The sequence below is a fragment of the Benincasa hispida genome, chromosome 7 (assembly GCF_009727055.1).
Source record: "Benincasa hispida cultivar B227 chromosome 7, ASM972705v1, whole genome shotgun sequence".
NCBI lineage: Eukaryota > Viridiplantae > Streptophyta > Magnoliopsida > Cucurbitales > Cucurbitaceae > Benincasa > Benincasa hispida.
Genome location: NC_052355.1, coordinates 50,532,779 through 50,550,662, shown reverse-complemented (window position 1 = coordinate 50,550,662; position 17,884 = coordinate 50,532,779).

The window sequence follows — 17,884 nt, the reverse complement described above, 5'->3', positions numbered from 1 at the left end:
ATAATTGGATTTTAACCTATGATGTCTAGGTGATAAACCATTTTATTACCTCACATCATTCACATATGCTCATAAAATCGGTTACCAACGCTCAATAATTCAATCATAATCTCCAGGTAGTAGGTGTTCCATAAACCGTCAACTTAAGTACCCCCAGCCTTGTAAACCATCAACTTAAGTACCTCTAGCCTTAGATAGGATTATATACCGGTTGAGCTTGTAACTAAGGTTTTATAAGTTTTAACAATTAAAATAGGTGGTCAACCTACATGAGCATGCAACTATTGTTTATAAATTTTAAATGTCTAACCCAATTTTATAACAACTTATAAAACTTTAGACATGCTAAACATCCATAACATACATAAGCCATTAAATATTTAATATAACACTTATATTAAATACAAGAAACCCTAACATGCATACTATATATTATAACATTTATAACATACTTTTAATGCATGTAGCATGCTTCCTATGATGGGATTTAACTTCTAAATGACATACTATATGCACATACAAGATTTATTTAATTATAACATACATCAAATGCATAAATAATTAAACACTGATTGATATGGTTTTAGTTTTGGCAAAAACAAGCAAACATAAGCCTAACTATTACAATCAACTTCAAAACCGTCTTTGAACCACTCGAACCGATCCAAACCAAACCCATGCACCTTGAACCAGACTGGATGAGTTTGAACCGGACCATCAAATTCTAAACCGGACCAGCCAAAAACATTTTGAGGCTGAACCAGATTGGACATTGAGAAAACCGGTCGAACTGGCTGCTCTTGGTCCAACCTCAAAGTCTTGCAAAGGCTGATCGTGTAACGCTGAAGGCAATCATCTAGCTCCATCGCCTTGTGTTGTGAAGAACTACATGATCACTTAGTGTTATCTACAACTAAACGATCGTTTAGCTCAATCGCATAGAACTACATGATCGCTTAGTGTCTGCCGAAGGTAAACGATCGCTTAGCTCTATCGCTTAACACCATCATCTAGCGGTTCATGTCACCGTTTAGTATCCGCCGTAGCTAAACGATTGCTTAGCTCTATCATATAGAAAATCATCACGTTGCTTAGCATTTCGTAGGTAGGCGATCATTTAGTTCCATTGTATAGAAACTTCAACGCATCGCTTAGCACTTCGTCTACACGATTGCTTAGCTCTGCATCTAAACGATTGCTCAACGCTATCACGTAGCACTTCATCGCATCGCTTAGCACACATCGTAGCTAAATGATCTTGTAGTACCATTATATAGTAAATTCAACATATTGTTTAGTTCCCACGTCAAAACTAAACGATCGCTTAATGCTATCGTATAGCAAATTGAACGCATCATTTAGCTCCTGCAGGTACATGATCATCTAGCATTCAACATCACAATGACCAACGCCCATTGCTATACGATTGTTAAGCTTTTCTTCACATCGTGTAGTTTCTGGAGCTAGACGATCATTTAGCAATTGAACCTCAACAACGATTTTGAGTCGAACCTGAAAAAACTAGAACAACAGCTCGGCCTCCTTCACTTATTTCTTCAATTACATCTTAATTTCGACTCTAATGACTCTAAATAAATTACAGACTCTTGCTAACACATAAAATCTCATAAAAAAAAAGCCAATTACAAATTTAAATGAGAAATTAAAGAGAATTAAACAGCCAAAGCTTAGAAAACCATATCAGTGCACCTGTTTCATATTTCTTATATAAAACACACACCAAACCAAAATTAAACCGAATTGAATGCTTATTTGATGCTCTAATACCAATTGTAGGTTTTTATCAGCAATAGCAGAAGCACAAGGATCATCTAAGCACTCAAATTTACTAATTTTGGCAAAATATAAAGCATGCTCTTGTAGAAAACAAGTGAGTTTCAAGACATACCTCTTGTAGAACTTCTTCAAAGCTCCTTCTCCAGCTGCTACCTTTTTCAAATCTTGTTGTAGACCACCTCAAGATATTCCCCACTATTCTCTTGGTGCTCTAGATTGAGTTGTGGGACTCAAAACAAGCTTGAATCAAGGGATGAAGGAGAAATGCTCACTGCAGTAATCTTGTTGAAGAACCCTTTCTTCAACCCGAATTTTCTCTAAAATTCTTTATAGATTGCATGCCCAAATTTCACTCCAATCTCTTCACTATATTGTAAATCAATATGCAAGGAGAGAGTTGCATGAGTTGCAGCTCATGCTTGGAGAAGACAAGGCTAGGAAGATGCCATTTAAGTGAGCAAATTGAAAGATGGATAATGGAAAAACCATTTTTTCCATTTTGTGTTTTTCTTTTTTCTTTTTCAATTTTATCACAAAATCAAAATTTGATTTTCTAAAATCTATTTTGATTTTAAAAATGAAAATTTTAATTAATTTCATAAATTAATTATTAAATAAAACTTAATTAATTTAATATCAAATATTAAATTAATTGTAACACATATCCATCTTTATATATTTAAATCATATTTAAATATATAAATTCTCCTATTCCGTTTAATTCTCAAATTAAAAATGTAATTATATCTCATATAATTACTAATTTCCTTAATTCTAATTTGAACGTTTCAAATTAACTTATCACGCTATTCTAGAGCTAGTAAGGGGACCTCGCAGACCTACAGATCATGGGCTCCAACGATCTGAGATTAATTGGCTAAACTCATTAGACCAGATTAATCCCCATTCGTTAACGAATGGGTCACTCCACTAAACCCCATAGTTGCACTCCCCCCACTGTAGATATATTATGTCCACATGATTTGACCATAATCAGAAAGTCAACTCTTCATAAGTTGTTCGTAATAATAGCTGGGTCAAATATCTGTTTTACCCCCAAGATTACGTCTTATTCCTCAAGTCCCTACTGATCCTCTAATAAACAACTGGCTTGTGATCCAATCACTAAACCAAACTCTCTCAACCTTGAGAGGGTGAGGCCCCTTGTTCAAGACCTGGATTCAGTACTTGAGAGAACAACCTTTTTCCTATCCCTAAATTGGGTAGGCGTAAACTTCGTCTTGCACCCTATGTCTCCAGCTATCTATTCGGTCTTACCCCTGAAATGGGAATCTTATTAAGCCGGTGCTATTGAGCAACCCCCACCTATGAAAATCTAAGGGCAATCCTGAATAAACAAGAGTTCATAGTTAGCTCAGGACTAAGATCGAGTAACCTAGGTCATCTAGGTGAAATAGTCAGTCTTAAACAATAAATAACGTATAAAGTAAGAGTGACTTATTTCTTGGTCCTGATCTTATGCAAACTCATTGCATAGGACGCCCCCACTCCTCATGTCATAACATGTACGAATTAGGATCACATTATATGTAGCACTTTACAACTCTTTGTAACAACTACAGAGTAGGCCGCATCCAATGGTGTTACCAAAATAAGTTACCCATCCTTCTTCATGTACCGTAGATCATTTTGTCTATTTACTCGAACCTGATTCACTCTTATGTCTATACATAAAGTTAAGTACTCATATAATAGTCATGGGTCTTAGTTTATTGGATTTAGACTTTCATACAATTTATGAAATCAATAACAAGTATATTGATTATATAAAATGTTTATCATTCTACAAACTATGAGTTTTAGGACATAAAACCCAACACAAACATATCAGTGATTAATCATAATTGATATTTTATTCACTTTGTCTATAAAATATGTAATATTTTAGTTGCATTAACCACAAACCAATAAACTAACATCCAAGATTATCGTTGTAACTTAAACATGTATGTGGAGTCATACAGGTGGATCATGTTTAAGTGATAACTTAAATGGTCTGTAGTATATGGATAAGGTTGGGTACCTTATCCTGGTAACACTACGAGTATGGCCTACTTTGCAGATGTTACAAATGTTGTAAAGTGCTACAAATGATCTGATCTTGATCATTCATGTATTAGACATGCGAGTGTGGATATTTTATACAAAGGAGTTTATATAAGACTGGACCATGAAATGCTTAATCTCATTATATAACGCCGTTCATAATAGAGACTTTCATTTCACTAGGATGACCATAGGTAACATGACCTTAATCCTGAGTGAGTTGTGAACTCCTGCCTATGAGGGCGGTCCTTTGATTTGTATGGGTGAGAATGGCCAGAATTGATGACTCAACAAGCCTACCATTTTGGGGATTCGTCTGATTGGGGTACTGGAAACTCAGCTACGCAAGATGGAATTCAGTCTTTCTTCGAACCAGAGGTAAGTAGATAAATTACTCCCTTAAGTGTTGATTCCGGGTTTTGAAAAATGTGACATCACACCCTCTCTTGGCCCGATAAAGGTTTAGTCATAGTAGGACTATGATCTATTGTTCATTAGAGGGATTAGTGGTACTTAAGGAGTTAAATGTAACTACAGGGGCAAAACGGTAATTTGGCCAAACTATACTTGCGAGCAAGTTGTGAAGAGTCATCGTACTGTTGATTGGTTATATCTAGTGGACACAGAAATATATTTGTAGTGCGAAGAGTGCAGTTGTCGGTCTTTAGTGGAGTGCTCAACAGTTAACGGATGGTGGATAATGTAATAAAAGAGTTTAATTAATTATTCACATACTGTTGAAGTTCAAGCTACAGGTCCATAAGATCCCCCTGGTAGCTCAAAAGTATTGAGTTTAGAATCAATTTTTGGTTTAATTTGAAATGTTCAAATTAATAAAAAGGAGTTTAGTTATATATTATATAATTATATTGATTCAATTATATATGATATAATTGATATAATATATTTGATACATTATTTTCTAATTGGAGGAATAAATATTTGAATGTGATTCAAATATATATTCTGTGAATGAGATTCATAGTTGTTAAATTTAATATAAATATGATTTATAATAAATGCCATAAAATAGAGAAAAAGAAAGATAGTTTATATTGTATATGATGCAATATTAAAAGTATAGGTTATAAATATAATATGATAAGTTGGTTATCATATTTATTTATATTATTAATTATTTGATAATTAATCTCTTTTTCTCTCTAAACACCTTATTGGGTGGTTAAGTGGTTTTTTATGGAAAAAGGAATAGAAGAAGTCAGTTTAATTTTAACTTTAACGCAACACAATCAAAGCTATACGATTTTACAGAGAATATACGATATACCCTTTACTCTAAACGATTGAGAGACTTTGCTATGCGATAGCTTGTTCTTCCTTCAATCGTCTTCCTCCTCCAAACTCCTAAACTCCATCTTAACCAAAATAGCCAGAGCCCACCACTCATGGGTTCTCACACCGAGAATACCAAGGTCACCAAGTGGTAGTATCCTTCCTCTTTTGGTTTTGTGTTCTGGTTTCTGTTTGATCGAGGAGAGTTCGTTGTTGTTCGAATTGTTTGAGGGATTTTCATGAAGAAGAGTTCTTCAAAGGTATGATCACTTGAACTTTATTTCTTATTCAAAAGCATGTTGTAAGTTATGTTATGATGCATAATCTGTATTGTTTACTGTAAACATTTGTTTTCAATCGAAATGGGATTTGGACGATCTGCTTCCACTCATAGATTCTCTGTAAAATGAGTTCCTTTAATTCGTATCAAAAGCCAAGTTTTGTTCTGATTCCAAATTCCATTTGTTGTATTGAAATCATTTATAGTTTGGTGGGCTTTATTTTCTGCATTGCGTTTAATCGTTAAATATATGTGAATGGTTTGTTGATGGATGTTTCAAGGTAGTAATCTCAGTTTTGGCTTTCTGTTTACATTACAAAAAGTTAATTATAAGGGCCGCTACGGTTTTTGGGTATTAATTCTTGCAATCGAATTTGTATTCGTTTTATTTTTTGAGTCGTTTGTGAAGCTTCAAATGCAAAGGTTGTAGTTCGTTTCGATTGAGAAGACAAAACAGTGTTCGCATCGTGTAGCTAAAGCTAAACAGTCGTTTAGATCTGGCTATGTGTTCATGTAGAGTTTTCTATATGATCGTGTAGCATCTGCTAAACGATCGCATAGCTAATGCTACACGATCGTGTAGAGTTGTCTACTCGATCGTGTTGCGTTGGCTGCATGATCGTATAGGCGCTCAAGGGATAAACAATCATGCAGTATTTGATACTCGATACAAGGCATGCGTGCTAAACGATCATGTCAACTATCATGCTCATCGCATAGTTAGTAGCTACACGATCGCCAGAGGTGTTGCCATGTACCCAACTGCTTAGAGAAAACCTACCTTTGTGCCCAACTGTTGTTCATAAGTTATAAGGCCTAGTTTCATATCGGTTAGAATTGTTGAGCTAATTTTAGGGCCATAAAGGTACTCTAAGGTTAATTTAGCCCTAAATATAAGATTCTAAGTTGATTATTGACAGGCTCGAGATCTAGGAAGAAACCAAGGGAAACTAGGGAACTTGAAGGAAAGAGAAGACCAATACTATTAAAATGTGAGTGGTATTCTTGAATGGTTTCTTGTGAATTTATAGTTACAGATATGTATATGTATAGCTTGTTATGATAATGAGAATATGTAGCACGGGATGGTCAGGGACTCATTGGACCTAGTTCCTGAGCCTGTGAGAAAGACCTCATTTAGAATGGTCAAAGAACGACGAGTCTAGTTTCTGAGCCCATAAAAGGAGAATCTAAGTGTACATAGTAATAGAAGAGATATGTTTAATTATCTACTGTTTATGTAGGTTAAAAAGGGAACACATCATTCAAGCTTGAGGTTTAAGTAGTAATCTTGCCATGTGAAGATGCTATTTGAGCTTTTTATCTCTTAGGGTTGAAAGAGACCCTGTAAGTTGTTTACCACTCACTGGGCTTCTAGCTCACTCTTTTTTCCTTTATGTTTTCCTTCGCAGGTAGCTGAAGAGTCCAGGTTGCTGTAAGAAAAAGAGGTCTGCCATGAGTTAAAATGTTAATTAAAGTAGTTGTTGAATGGGCTGGGCAAATGTGTTGTAAAAACCTTTTTAAATGCTTGGAACTTAATTTCTATTAATTCAAACTTGAGATTAATTTTATTCCTGGCTAAAATGAAATAAAGTTAGTTCAGATCGGAAGTAGGTATCACAAAAGGTCTGTCGTCCTTACGCCTCCTTTCGGGCTTGAAAGGTGAGCTCGAGAGGCGGTGTGACAGATATGATTCATCCTTGAAAAAGGAGAATCACTCTAGGGAAAAATTAGAAGAGTAAGAAGATCACCTCAAGGAATCATCATATTGTATTTGTCAACATTTCTATAGTTCATTTATGCACTTTTATTTTTTTTTCTCATTTTTTGAACATTCATCTTGTAATCATGATTATTGATCTAATGAAATCCATTCAACAGTTTTTAATCATATCATGAGCTAAATTTTCTAAGGGGTTCAACAATGTAGATACCCTAGGATTTTATGGTTTGAACAATGCCTATGCTTCATATCGCTTTGACTTGTGCATTGTCTTTGTTGAATTTATAGATAAAAATTGTTAAGTTAAACTGGTCACTTAATTTAGCAATCTAATGGAATCTTGATGCTGAGAAGGTTAGGATGCAAACCGATGTCACAAAAAAATATGGACTAAGAGCCTAAAAATATGGCTCTCATGTAGCCTTAGAAATAAGGGACACCATGTTGGGATTGGTGTCCTAAATCTTCCAGAGTCTCGTTGTTTGTAATTATACACATTGTTTTATGAATAAAATAATTTTTATTTCATTCTGGCGTTTACTCATATCCAATAAACAAAGCTCCATGATTATCTTATGTAAACTTAAGCAAGTATATGAGATATACAAGTGGGTCATGCCTTAAGTGATAACCTAAATAGGTCTGTAGTATAAGGATTAAGGTGGAATACCTGATCCTGGTGACACTACGGATACGGTCTACTTTGTAGAAGTTTGCAACTGTTGTAAACTACTATAGATGGTAAATCCTAACCATTCATGTGGAGACATGCGAGTGAGGGTGTCCTATACAAAGAGTTTGTATAAGACCAGATCACGAGATGACTAGACTCTGTATATAACGTTGTTGATACTGGAGACTTACATCTCAACTAAATGACCATAGGTGACACGACCTCAATCCTAAGTGTTTTGGGAACTCCTGCCTTTGAGGGCAATCCTTTGATTAGTATGGGTGAGAGTGGCCAAATTGCTAACTCAACATGCCTACCTTTTTGGGGACTTGTCTGATTTGGGAGCTAGGAACTCAATTACACAAGATGGAATTCATTCCTTTCTCGAAGCAAGGGTAAGTAGATAGATTGCTCCCTTAAGGGATGATTCTGGGGCTTGAACATAGTGGTCACAACTTCTCTTTAGAAGAGATGACTCAGTCATAATAGGATTATGACTTATATTCATTAGAGGATTCAATGGTACTTAAGGAGTTAGATGTAACTATAGGGGCATAATGGTTATTGGCCGAGCTGTACTTACGAGTGATCTATGAAGGGTTGTCACACTGTTAAATTGTTAAGATGGACACATAATATATTTGTAGTAAGGAAAGTTCAGCTGTCGGTCTTTAATGGAGTGCCTGGCAGTTAACGGATAGTGGATCCCATGACTAAAGAGTTTAGTTAGTTATTCACATACCGTTAGAGCTTCGAGCTACAGGTTCATAAGGTCCCCTTGGTAGCTCAATGGATTCAAGTTGAGGATCAGTTCTTAGTGTTGATTTGAAATATTCAAATTGACAAGAGGTAGTTAGATTATATATGATATGATCGGTATGGTGTATGAGATACATCAAGTGGAGGATTAATGTAAATGAGATTTACATTAAGTGCTATGGAATAGAAAAAGAGCTATGGTTTGTAGGTTTCATGAGATGAAATATTAAAACTATAGGTTATTATGGTAAGTTAGTTATCATTTATATTTATAATAATATAAATTATTGGATAATTATCTCTTTTTCTTTAATAACCAATTGAGTGGGAGGTTATTGGTGGTTTCATGGTAATTGTGAGATGAAAGGAAAAATGAATTCCTAATTTTAGTAAGATTTGCTAAATTGTTGTTTTGAGATTTCCAATATCGGAAATTACTCACGGATAATTGTCAAGTAAATCAGATTTACTAAACGACAGCTTGGAGTTAACTAAACAATTGGGCATCGACCTATACGATAGGCTGTTTCATCTCCCACTTGCTCGATCGTTTACACTATTATTTTTCCTTTGATTTTCTACCTCTAACCAAGTCCACACAAAGCCTACCCTCAGGATTCTCACACCGAGAATACCAAGGTAACCTGTTTGGTGGTGTCATACTCAACTCGACACAGTCGAGGTTCTGTGGAGGCCATTCTCGGTGTTCGAAGTGTTCGTGACCTTAGCGTTCGCTTAGTTCGAGTTCGCTATGTTCGTGCAGTGTAGTGGTCGTGTTGGACGAACGTTCGTATGTTGCTGTATTGTTGTGATCGAGCATTCGTGATCAAGGAGTTTGAAGATAAGTCTTCAAAGGTTTGTTAGTCCTATCCCTTGATCGTAGTAAAACATGTTGTAATTTCTATTTTATGCATAACCGTATGTTTCCATTTGTGACTATAATTGTTGTTGTTCATATATGATTGAAATTTGGAAAGATCCTTCCGCTGCTCATGAAAATCCTCGTGTTCGATTTCCATCACACCATAGGATAAAGAAATTGCATAAAATTAACTTAAGATCTAACTAACCATAGAAATATAGGCATTTTCTTCTTAAGGCTCCTAAAAGAACTTGATACAAAACCTAATATGAGGAACTTTATGTCCATGACTAAGTCATTGTCTAGGTATCATGCTGCCAGATTGTCTAAGGCATACTGTCATTTTGGTTGAAACATAACTGAAGTCCTATTCATCATTCTTGTTTACCATTTTTATCAATTCTCCAACCAAAATTACTATTTCTCCATATTTGCTACCTTTTGTATACATTAATTGTAAACCCTAGATCCTACTTTACTACGTAATCATGTTTATGTCTATTTGTGTTATGATATTAGTATTTCTTAATTTAGTTGCATACTAATTTATGAGTAATGGAATGCATAGAAGGGTTAAGAAGAAGGAAATCTCTCTAAGTGGTAAATAAAGGTTCCCTCGAGTAGCTGAAAAGGAGACCTAACACTTAATTGAAATTTTCAGAAGTGTAGGAAAGAGGGAAAATAGGCCTGGAGTTAAGCCTAAGAGCAAAGGGAACTCTCTAAATATGGGACTTGAGGCTTTCAGGTCAAATGAGAAGACTCAACAATTAGAAGGAAAGTGGAGAGCTTGAGGAAGTGGAGAAGGCGTGTCATGCTATGGGTCCAAGTACTTAAGAGCAAAATTTGGCTAAGTATAGCATGAAGTGTGTGTTGAAGGTCCATATGGAAGGTTGGTTTTGGCTATTGAGTGAGGTGTTGGTCGTGGCTGACAAGGAAGTATGTGTCAGACCCATGAGAGGTTAGTGGGGGCGCAGGCGGGTGGCATGTAAGCAGCCAATTTTGCCTAAGTGAGCGCACAAAGGGCGTTAAGACAATGGACTAGGAAAGCTACAAGGTGTGCATTGGCCGAGGGGTTTAGAGGTTAGAATGTGTAGCTGCCCAAAGGCTTAAGTGTTGGCGTGGGCGAGTGGCGTCGCCTAGGAAAGGCGCGGAAGCGTGTCATAGAGGTAATTGAAGCAAGGATGAGCGGCAAGGCTGGAAGTAAGCACCTAAGGCTAGGTGATGAGGGCATTAGTAAGTAGCAAGTGTTGGCCGAGAGAGGGCTTGGGTGGATGCCAACCCTATGCGTTGGAGTGAGGTTGAAGCACTTAGCTTAATCATTCGATTAGTGGGCTAAGTGGCATGATTAGAAGCCCTAAACAAGAGTTAGTGGCCTAGGTGTCACTCTATTAGGCTACTTGATCATGCAAGGCTTAGTATAAAATGGGTGTTGAAGAAGAAAAAGTTTGGTTTGCTGAATCCTTTCGTGAGAAAGGGGAAATGTTTCTGCCAATTTGAAGATCAGATAGTGCTGAAGGAGATCTTGTACTGAAAGAAAATTCCAACGATTAGGAGCTAAAATTTGAAGACTTCATTTAGTGTTCAATGTTTCAAGATTTCTTGATTGGGCTGGAGATATTAAAAGATTTCGAGCTCACCAAGAGAAATTTGAAGCTTAAATTTTAAGGTAAGGGAGTTAAGATGCTTAGGAACAATTTCTTAGAAGGAAATTTTGAGAGATAATGTCTGGGATTGGAGTTATTAAAGCTGGAAGTTGAATATGAAAATTTGATGAATAAGTAGACAGCTGCAACCAAGAGATAAGTAAGTAGTTGGCCGGTCGAGGGTGTGTGTAAGCGTGCACGAGCATTGGCAAGGGTATACGTGAGCGTAGGCAGGGTTAGCCAAGATGTGTGCACGATAAGAGGTGTGAGTCTGCGCGGTAGAAAGTGCCAATATCTGAGGCACGCTAAGTGTGATGCCTAATGGACGCTCAATGCCTATGCAAGGTGAGCATGTTCTAATGCCTACCTTAAGCACCCATGTGCGAGTGCTGCCACCAACTAGCTAAGTTGCAAGGTAAATGGCTAAGTGTTGGTAATGCGTTGAGATAGGCTAGGTGTTGGTGAGTTGTAGGGATATTCTAAGTGTGATATTAAGCTTGAATGCTAGAGTTAAGCATAAACGAGAGCTAATGGTATTAACCAAAGGTACCTATTCTTGTCACAGGGAAAATGCATATAGGAGAATCCTAATCCTTTAGGGAAGTAACATAAGACAGTGAGTCACTAGTTTTCATAAAGTTTATCTTGATTTGTTTTCCATGAGCTAAGGAATATATTTTAATGAGGTTCTAATGCATGAATGTTAACCTTACAATATGTTTACATTTTCAGAACATGAGTTTACTAAGTGATTTCCCAAGCATGCTTTAACCAAAATAGTTAAATATGTGGACGCATAGTTCCTTTTCTTTAAGAGGTTTGAGTTTTAATGTAAAATGAAGCATGCTTTTAGTAAGTATTATGCTATAAATTTCTAAGTATGCTTTTCTAGCTTCCAAAGCAAGTCTTTAAGCTTAAGCATGATGCACTTTAAAAGAGGTTTATGAAGCATACTTGAGTTTCATTGATTGAACCATGTGTTAGCTAGCATTCCTTGAGATAATCTATTTCTTATGATTTCTATTCTTAAGATGAATTTTCAATGGAATGATTTATTCTTAGAATATCGAGTTTCAACTTAAACTATGTTTTATGATGTTTTTTTTATTGAAGAAACCTGATACTGAAGGGATGAAAGTATCTAGGTCCCCTGATACCTAAGGGATGACGGTATCCAGGGCATGAGTTTATGAATAGCCCTTGGGACTTGTCCACATGCATGTAGGAATAGTATTATCGATGTTGATTGTATTGAGGTTACTCTACATCAGCTAAGGATATCGATGTTGAGCGATCGAGAAAAAGGGCTCTTCATCAACTAAGGCTAAAGGATGATGATTTTTCAAACGAGTTGAATGATATTTGAGTTTTCCAGGGTTTTGAAAGCACTTACAAAGATGTTATGTTTTCTATGATTTCTAGATGATTTATTAACCCTGAGATAAAGAGTTTTATGCCTTATTTAACAACTATGTTTTTATCCTATGTTTATTAAAGTAATATGTTTAAGAGAAGTCACTCGCTGGGTGTTTTTAGCTCACTCTTTTCAAATGTTTTCATGTTTTCCAGGTAGCGGTTAATTCCCTGAAGCTCAACTGACTTGCCAGTCTGCCATATACTCAGAGATCCCAAAGTTTGAAGAAGCTTAGGTGGTCCATCTTATTTTGTTTAAGTGTTAACACATCATGTACATACTAGGAGGAAGGGTAGAACCCTAGATAGGACCACTGTTGTATAGACTTATGTGAATTACTCTAACTTGTATATGTTTATGATGTGTGCATCTATGTTTAGTTGAGTTGCATATTGGAGAATCTAGATGAGTGTATGTATATCAATTGTATATCATGTACTGCAGATGCCATGGAAGTAGGTATCAAGAGTTTAGATGGGCAGTGAGTGTCATAAGAGGGTCGACATCTACTGTCTTCACACCTCTTTCTAGATTAATAAGATAATCTAGGAGGGGGTGTGACATCAATTCATTATTTTAATAGAATTAAAATTGGTACTAATCTCATGGGATCCGATTCTTGGAATACTCCAAGATTTATTACTTCATGGATAGTGCATACTTGTACTTAGATCATATTTATTCTCATTTTTATCACTCATACACAATCATTCCATCAACAATCACACATCAAACTCCATATATCAAGAGCTTGTGGGCATCTAAAGAGGATGTGGTCGACACATTCCAAATCTTCGATACAAATAGGGTAGTAAAGTACATTAATCACTTCTTTTTTTTTTTTTCCTTAGCATAGTTCATAGTTCTAGTAGGCACAATATTATGATCAGCTACCGAAAGTTAGTTAATAGAGGATCAAAACATAACTCAAACAAATATATCTAAAGGAGATCAAGAACCTACGGTAACTTCCTCACTGATAGCTCAAGCCACTTGAATAATTAAGCAATATTTCAGTTTTTTATTTTTAGTTTTTTTTCTGTTTTTCTGTATTTTGTTTTGGTTTTCTGTTTTTAAAAGTTAAAAACTATATATGTTTAATAACTGATTTTTGTTTTCTATTTTTATCATGATTTGTTTGGTACCTATTTTTGGTTTTTAGTTATTTTTTAATAATTATTTGATCATCGTTTTTAATTTTTGTTTTTATGAAATTAGTGACAAACTATTTTTATAATAATTTCATCAAATATATCTACGAGCCAAAACTTGCTCAAGTTGTTTCAACCGTTGCATCATTGTAACCGTTATGAGACTAAGGTTGCATATATATTTTTCCCTAATCAATTAAGGGAAAATAATAAAAGAAATATATCTAAAAGGCACAAATAACAAAACAAACTCCATAATATCTATTCATATTAACGAAACACATATTCATAATGTTTAATAAAAACAACAAAATTTGCAAGATGAAATAAGTAAAATGATATGTAATTATAAACTAAATAATAATATAATATCTATTCATATAGACAATAATGTATTTTTTAATTGAATTAAAAATTTAGTTCTCAAAATTTAGTTTGTAACATAATAAATCGAATTTCTCAATTTATATTTAAGCTACTTATATTTGAATGTAACATAAAATGTTAATTACTTGTAAATTGAGAAAATAAGTTTTTTTTTTTTTAATTTTTAGTTAAAAATCATTTTTTAAAACAAATTTTTGGTTAAATCAAAATAATATAAGATGAAGAAAAGTTGTTAGTTCATAAAAAAAATGCAATCTTTTTTTTTTTAAGAATAAAGAGAAACTAATAAAAGCACTAAAGAAGCAAATAAGATAAAAAGTAAATAAAAATAAAAACCGAACTGGATTATAAAGTCCCTGCCGTAATCCCATCCCAGCGGCCAGCACTCCCCACTCCCTCTCCATAATGTTTTATTTTAATATTGCAATTTGAAAAAATAATTAACAAAATATGGTAGTTTTAAAAATATTTAGAGATTTGTGGTAATGTGACGGACATTTTAGAAGTTTGAGAGTTAAAAAAAAAAAAAAATTAATACTAAGTCGAGAGTTGAAAACTCGATCTATGTTGGTCGAATGTTCAACCTTCGACATCCTGCCAGGACCAATCGAAGCCGCTGTCGTTTGGAATTGCTTACCCATCTCAAGACTTGAAGTCTCGATCTACAGTCTTTTACCATAACCTTTGTCACTTGCTGCACCATGCCTTGTCACATCTGCTTTAATCCGTGGGTCGAGTTTTGAACACTTGACCTATGTGTTTTTAAACTCCACCTCCAACTTCTCATATTACAAGTATCACAGATTACTCTCTTCCTCTCTTTCAGGTGATTACTTTCTTATTCTCTTTCGATCTTTACTTCTCACAAAATCACATATTACTCTCTTCCCAAACATTTTCCCTTTTCTTCTTCCCAAAATTGTTACTAAATCCTCTTATTTCCCACATTCGTCCATCAAATTGTGAAGTTTGTACATTCACTCTACTAAATTTCTATTTTTTAAAAATAATTATAAATTTTGTTCTTATTCTCACACTATTATATATTTTTTATAGTTTTTATTTCTATTTGGGAAACAAAAAAAAAGTATACTTTCACTCAACTAAATTCCTATTTTTTAATTAAAAAATAAGTTATATATCCATATTAACAAATAACAAAAAAAAAAAAAAGACCGTTGTCATTTGAGGAAAAAAAGTATGACCGCTACTGAATTTGTGAGTTTGCTTTCTATTTATTACTATTTTTTGTTTTTAATATTTTTTTATATTTATATTATGCTCGATATACCATTTTAATTCCTTATATATTGATGTTAGTAGTTGTTTTAATATTAGTTATATATTGATGTTAGTAGATCTACCATGTTAATTTTTTTTAATAGTGGTTGAATTCAAGAATATTTATATATTGATGTTAGTAGATTTTTCCCAATAGTTTAATATTCTTATTTAAATGCTAGATCTACCATGTTAATGTTTTCTTTTGTATTTTAAATAATATTATATTTTTTTAATATTAGAATTCTAGTATTAGAGTTTTAGGAAAAATTAAAAGGATATTGTCATTTTAGAAACTATTTGGGAAAATATTGTTGTTTTCAAACTATTTTTTTTAAAAAAAACAATATTTTGAACCCTCGACTTATTTTAAAAAAAACAACAATATTTAAAAAGAATTCTAGGTCGAATTTTGAACCATCGACCTTCCTTTCACTTGTACGTCGAACTTTGAACCCTCGACCTTGCCCTTCTTAACATTATTATTGAGTCTATTTAATTATCATTCCGGAGACCTTTCTCTATCAAAAGATCGTATTTCTAAATTTTCATAAGGTCCCCCTGGAATTTCTTCTAAAGCTTGTTGAATAATTTTTACGGATTCTGTTATCTCAGCAAGTCTGACTAAATAACGAGCGAGCTAATGAATCTCCTTCTTTTTGCCACTGAACTTTCCAATCAAATTCGAGAGCGAATTATAGAGAGAGTGAGATTTGATGAGATCGAGAGTTTGAGAGTGGATTTTGAGGACTTTGAGCGAGATTTTGAGCTGGCGAGAGCGAATTTGATAGAGGAGCGAGAATACCGTACAAATTTCCCCTTTTTTCCCTTCGAATTAATACACATTCCACCTTCTTCTTTCTAATCTTTTTTTTTTTTTTCTAATTTATAAAAATAATTTCTAAAAATATTTTATTATTTTATTTAAACTCTAAAAGAATAAATTAAAAAAATAATAACTCATAAAATAAAAAATGTAAATTAAATATCTCATTTATATAAAAAATACATACAAAATCAATGTGTCCCACAAGCGACGTCATCGATTTCGAGCTGGTTGTCGTCGCACTTCGAACTTGAGGTTGCTCGTTCTTCTTTGATATTGCTCTGGTATCTTTGCAGGCGTTTCATAATATAAATATTCATATGCTCTCCACGACCCCACCATGTCCATGCATATGAAGACGAAGGACAGCCTCTGAGTCATAATTCCTGAACCAAATGCTAGCATCATCATCATCGAACTAACATAATTAGTTTACTCTGCGTCTGCTCATATGAGGCAAACTCTTCCACATTATGTGCAACCTCCATCAAACTCATCCTCTTTCTGAACAGGTCTCTACCTCTAGGAGCTGTGGAGGAACACATAGTATATCGTACATATAATGAATTTCCTCCATATAGCTTTGTTTCACTACATATAGCAAGAACTAGTTCGGATCATTTGCAACCTCACAGAGTCTACTGTTGTTCGATCTCTGTGAATTATAAAACAATTAGACAATATTAAAATAAATTTAAATAAAAAAAAAAATAATATTCATTCATTTACCAGATGACCCTCTCCCGGACGATGACGTGCGCCTTGTGATATTATTATACCAATGAATATATTATGAGTGACATCTGTGTCAAACTTATCAAGATCCCACTGCAATAAACTTGCACGATAGTCCATCGTACTATCAAATGTGCAACTTTTTCGGACAATCTCCATCCTTAGTCAATATCATGCAGTACGAGTTCGGTATTACAAGGCGATGGACATCCTGCTGAAAACCAAATTGTCTCATCACCCTTTCAGGAAGATGTCACTCCCAATGTGAAAACATAGAGAGACTCATCGTCCGCCATATATTTTGACCATCGTACAAAATTAGGCAAAGTATGCACAATAATTTGTACGGCTCCCAAATAACCTGAAACACAAAATATTATATTAGAGAATATTTAAAGACAAATACAATAAAAATGTGAATAAAATAATCAATTAGGTTTAGTGTAATGTACCTGTCAGGTTGAAGTAGATCAAACATGTATCTATACTGGTGTTGACTACATGTGTGGTTATATAAAATTAAATTGAATTAAAAAAAACATACCAAAACCGTAGGTTCGTCCAACTAACTTCATTAACATGATGTAGCTGTGGACCATTGTTGGAAATCGCTCCCAAGCCATAGTTTCAAAAGTATGAGAGCCAGCTATCTCTCGAACCTCAGGTCTTGTTGCTTTGCATAGTTGTATATACAACCATGCCAAGCATATCTCACCCCATGAATACCGCCCCGCATCATGAGGTTAGCTAACAGTGGCAGAACATCAAGTGAACAAAATGAATTATTTACTGAAAACAGACTTCCACCATCATTTGTAGTATATATCTCGCGCATATTATGACGGTTTCCTCGTCTGCATCATCTGTGAGCTCACGAAATTGTGTCCTAACTATATTAAACTTAACTCGATCCTTTAATCCTGTCGCAGATGAGGTCGCATCGAGGTTACCTGAGCAAGAGCAATTATAAGCCAATATCGAGCTCCTTTGAGG